Source organism: Bubalus kerabau, chromosome 17 (genome assembly GCF_029407905.1).
Source record: "Bubalus kerabau isolate K-KA32 ecotype Philippines breed swamp buffalo chromosome 17, PCC_UOA_SB_1v2, whole genome shotgun sequence".
In the NCBI taxonomy this organism is placed as follows: domain Eukaryota; kingdom Metazoa; phylum Chordata; class Mammalia; order Artiodactyla; family Bovidae; genus Bubalus; species Bubalus kerabau.
The window spans coordinates 45970269-45975964 of record NC_073640.1 but is presented as its reverse complement, the minus strand read 5'-3'; positions in this window follow the sequence as shown (position 1 = coordinate 45975964).

Sequence of the window (5696 nt, the reverse complement as noted above, 5' to 3'; positions counted from 1 at the left end):
TGATTGGCTCTCTGTGGCATGGTTTATCACCACTGGCAGAGATGGGGGGTGTTCACCAAACATGCTCTCCTGTTCTCCCAAATTTCCCAGCTCCCTTGTGAATACAGAGAGTATGCCTTATTCTGGTCCAAGGGCTGCTGCCAGGCGAAAGCATCGAAGCCCCTTTGTATGGCTACCCATGGCTCACTTCCTTTGCTCATCAAGGCCTCTGTTAAAATGTAGGAGCCACAAGATCAATACAGCCCGGACCACTGAGTTCCATGGAATGTAGACAGCTGTCCTACGAGTCTCCCATAAGCTCACTGTGTTTTGTGAAAGCAAGAAAGGAACACTGTTAAGCTAGTGAGCTTTGGGGGTTGTTTGTTACAGCAGCACAAGCTTGTGCTATCCTTGCTTGCACAACTCTCTAAGCATTGGTTTTGACAACGTCTCCCCTCTTCCCAGGGCCCAGAAGTGGAGGCTTGTCGTCCTCCTCCCTCCATCTGGTTGGCTTTCGCTCAGGGATGACTGACTTGTCACGAAGCCATTTGTGATCTCTGTATTAGGAACACGTATAAGAATGAATTGTACTGTTTGTGTAGATGTCTCCATTGACTCCTCCTTGCTGAAACTGACTGTAACAAGTGGTCGGGGTTTCCACCTGAGGGTAATTCATATTTATTGGGGCTGCCACCGACTCCTGATTTCATTTGCATAAACTACCCAGGACAGAAGAGGAATCTCCCCGGACCCTGTTTATCTTGTGGAAGTGGAGCTTACTCCAGAGGGTGGATCACTCCTCACATGGGCCTCTCTCTCCATCCCTTTTAGCGATGAATAATCATCAGTCATCAGGAAAGGGGATTAAAAAATAGATTTATGGCTATTTCTAAAAGTCAGAACTAGAGGATGAGTAAACACAACAGATGTATAAGGATGTAAGTAGAAACACTATTTTACAATAACATGCACGGAAACACGTTTATGTCCTGGAAACGATGAAAAATAGCTCTCTTTAAATGATTTAACATTTGCTCTTCCTTATATACAGTTGAGCTTCCAGTGAGAGAACAAAGATGCTCACAGCTCTCTTGGCTTTTGTGAGACTCTCTCTGAAAATCTTCTGGAATGTTCCATAAAGCCAGTGTATGGTTCAGCAGGACTTGGGGTGGTTCTTGGCACACATATACATGCATATTGTCCTATTTCCCCATCTCCCTCATACATGTGGGATCACCACTGGAGCGCAAGAGATCTCATGGCCAGAGTCAAAGAAGAAGGTCGTCTGGAACAAAGTCTGTTAGTGATGCTTCCTTCTGGGGACAAAGGAGGGTGTGCCTTCTCACCAGGAGCCGGCCCTGTGTGCCTGGGGTTGTGCTCCTGTGAAAACTCCATGTTCAAGGCCACTCTGGGTAGCTCATTTCTGCTGATGGTGGCAGATGACAAAGCATTCATTGGAGGAAAGCTGATTTCATAGTTTTGGCCCTTTACAGAGGCCTCAAAATGTGGGCTGTGTGGTCGACTGGATTGATCACATGGAAAAGGATTCTAAGAAAATGTGCTGATCTAGACACCTAGACATATTTCATAGTCCTTGAAAGTGGGTAATGTAGTACCTTTTTTTAAATTATGTATTAATTTACTTTTGGTTGCCCTGGGTCTTCGTTGCTGCCTGTGGCCTTTTTCTCTAGTTGTGGCCAGCAGGGGCTACTCTCTGTTGCCGTGCATGGGCTTCTCACTGTGGGGGCTTCTCATTGTGGTGGCTTCTCTTGTGGAGCGCGGGCTCTCGGTGTGTGGGCTTCAGTAGCCACAGCACACAGGCTCAGTTAGTTGCGGTGCATGGGCCTTATTGCTCTGTGGCATATGGGATCTTGCCGGACCAGGGATCAAACCTGTGTTCCCCTACACTGGCAGGCAGATTCCTATCTACTGTACCAGCAGGGAAGTCCTGTAGTATCTTAAGTGGTGGATTCTTTGGAAGGGTTTTGCCTTGGGGTTTCTGAGGACCTTAAAGACCAGTGGGGTGTGAAGCTGGCAGAGTGAACCTCTGCAATGATGTGGCTCAGGGGTGGTGACAGCCACATGATGTCACAGCAGAACAGATATGAAAAGCCAGCTGACCAGTCCAGTTTGGTCCACACACTGGGGATGAGTATCTTTTCCTAGAATTGACTTCTTAAAGTCACCAACTGCTTGTTTTGTTGTCTGGGTGACTGTAGGTTTTAAAATTTTGGTTCCGGAAGTTCCCTGGAGGTCTGGTGGTTAGGACTCACTGGTTTCACTGCTGGGGCCTGGGTTGAATCCCTGGTGGGGGAAACTGAGATCCCGTAAGCCACACAGCATGGCCAAAAAAATAAAACAAAACAAAATAAAATTTGGTTCAACCCAGTGATTGGGGAGTGGTACGAGAACAGCGTGTTTGGAATGGAGAATGGAGTTGAGGGTCCAGGTCTCAGATACCTTTGATACAAACAGATCTCTTCGGGGCATAGCTTGGATACTGGAGGTATGAGTTAAAAAAAATTTTTTTTTATCGGAGTATTGTTGCTTTACAATGTTGTGTTACTTTCTGCTGTACTGAAAAGTGAATCAGCCATGCGTCTACACGTATCCCTGCTTTTTTTGGATTTCCCTCTGCTTTAGGTGACCTCAGAGCATTGAGTAGAGTTCCCTGTGCTATACAATATGTTCTCAGATGGATCTAGAGGTTGTCATACAGAGTGAGGTAAGTCAGAAAAACAAATATTGCATATTAATGCATATATGTGCAATCTAGAAAAATGGTACAGATGAACCTATTTGCAAAGCAGAAATAGCGACACAGACGTAGAGAACAAATGTATGGACCCAAGGCAGAAGGAGAGGGTGGGGTGAATTGGAAGGTTTGGATTCACATACATACACTGCTATGTATGAAATGGGTAACTGATGGAGGTATGGTTTTTATGGCTGTCCCCCCGATCCTTGTGCAACTAACCAGGTTTTATTTCCTTAAGAAAGTGGTCTGAATGAAATTTACATGTGATCACAAAATTCCCCTCAGAAAAATAAGGCCAGAATTTGCAATATTTAGAAATGAGAGGCAGACTGTGTGGCTTGTCATCTTTGTTTTGTGCACACCAGATCACAAGCACGTGGGTGTGTGTGTGTGTGAGCGCACATGGGTGTGACGCCTCTGTATCATTGCCAGCTTTGGAAATCTGTGACAGAAAAATAAGATCACATAGGTGTGTGCTCATTCTACACGTGTCAAATCTCTGGTTTCAGGATTATTGAACTGGCTTCCATCTTTTTCTCTTCTGCAGGGGCACTGAGCAACCTTCATACTAATGCAATATTAAGGACCGCATAATTAGCCACCTTAATAAATTTTTTCCAAGATGGATAGGTGATGTTTGGCTTTCTTCAGAAGAAAACCTTCCTCTAATAGTATTCTGAGGGAATCTACGGCAAGAACAATGAACAGAAATATCTGGAAATATATTAAGATATATGTGCATATATTGGACATTAGCATCATACACTAAGCATATTGGGAATATGCTTCAAAATATTTCAAACATTGTTGACCTTTGTTATATAATCCCAGGCTTGGGGAAACATATTTGCATAGACTTAGCAATATATTGTAAATAACTACGTAGGACACTGTGTATTTTTCCTTAAGATGCAGTATTATAAGCAAGACATTAAATTATGCCTATCAGACAAAGCAGCCGGATCTCTACATTTTTTTATAGCACATTCTATTGGGAAGACATCCCTGCTTCTAAAAAGCACATGCATTAACTGCCTGATTCATGTGGTGACATGTGGCATATCCAAATGCGTTATGGATCTCTCAGGAATAAAAACAACATAGCAAAACCATCACCTTGGGATGTTCATTGAGTGAATATTTTACAGACACACTCCTTTTATATTTATATAATAATTTAGTGTTATGACAATTTTTTTAGCCGAGTTGGCAGTTTTTCTTTTTTATAATGGTATTATATTTGTGAGCCTATTAAGTGCATATGGGATAAACTACAGAAAAAAGTATTTTTCATAATTCCTCAGGGTGCTTGTAGCAAAAAAAAAAAGCATATTGGTTTAGAAAAATGTTAATAAAAGGTCAAGCAGAACTTTCCAGTGCTTAGCATGACAGCAGTGGCAATTTTGAGGCCTTTTTTGAATTGTATATCGAGGAGACGTGGGGATTTATGGGGCTTCCAGGAGGAAAACGGCGCCTAACGTCCTTTCTGGAAGAGAGACTGACCCTTTGCCAGGGCTGGTGAATTTTTAAACAAAGAATCGAAACAGCGTGTTGCTTTCCCCTCTTCATCCTTGTCTCCTCAGCCATGAGCCCAGGCTGGTCTCTGGCTTGGCCTGGGTCCCCAGGAGCAGCACTGGGCGGCTGACATCGGGGCCGATGCTCTGGCACCTATCCAGCTGGGCATCTTTCCAGGAGCTGGGGAGCCAATGCTGAAAACTGGGGTTCTTCTCCCCTTTTCTATCCTCTGAGGTAGAACAGCACAGCCACCCCTTCAAACCAGAGGGACAAGGCGGGTGCATCCGGAAGGCTGGGGCCGTGCCCACCTGCAGAGCAGGAGTGCCGGGTGGTCCAGCCGATGGCCCACGTGGGACTCCCCCAGCTCTCGCCCGACGCATCCCGTTTCTCCTGTGACCGGCACATCAGGTAAGAAAGTGGAAAAGCGCTGCATTTCTTAATCTCTTTCTCTCTTTCCTTTCAAAGAACTTATAAAGGCACAAAAATAGAGTGTGGTTATTTGGGGATTTTTATTTAGCGGTTGTCTGCATTTTAGCATGTTTCAGGCAAACCTATCCACTGTGATTCTGACCAGCCTCAAATTACACTTCCTCAAAATAGACATGTTCTCTGTGGAGAACTGGACAGGGAGTGACTGCCTTGGAACAGATCCAACCTGGGTCCCCAGTGGTGGAAGCCCAGGCACCCAAGCGCCTGGACTGGCAGGACCCACCCTCCCACGTTGTTCGGCAGTGGCCCTTGTGAGAAAGGTGGGGAAAGTCCCAGGATCCATAGGAGATGAATGGATGATTTGTCTCAGGATCTGCCTGATAGTTTTGTGTGTCTCATCAGCTCTTACATCCCGTCGGCGCTGCACTTAATGTGTCATTTCACAAATGACAGCAGAGTTGCTCATCAGAGCCCAACCTGGCTCCTTCCTGTGGGAAGAGGGGGCTTGTCTACTGGCACCGACTGGTCTAGCGGGCAAGACCCCCAGGGCTGGGAGTTGGGGCTCCAGTTGAGTTGTGGCATCTTAAGTAGGGAACCGCTGACATGCAGTTGTCTGTTTTCCGCCTGTGATGTCCATTCCTGGATGACCAGGTACCTCTTTACATGTGCCACGCTCTCAGCCGGGTGCCAGGGACACCAGGGTTGGTGAGGTGCTCTGTCCTTGTCCTTGTGGCTTCAGAGACGCTTCCCCACGAATGCTCAATTATAGCCGTGGTGCGCGCAGTGAGGACAAAGCCCTGGGCCTGTGACAGTGTGACGTGGCAGGGCTGAGTTGAGGGGGAGTCGCAGAGGTAGGGGTCATCTCTATTTTAAAATTTGAGATTTTGCTCATACAGATTTCCCCCATTAATTTAGATGTTTAAAAATATTGCACTTATCCCAGTTGTTGAGTGTTTGGCCCTGTTCCTGTGAATCAGGGCGACTAGACCAGGTCTGGGGTTGGTGGAAAAGATGC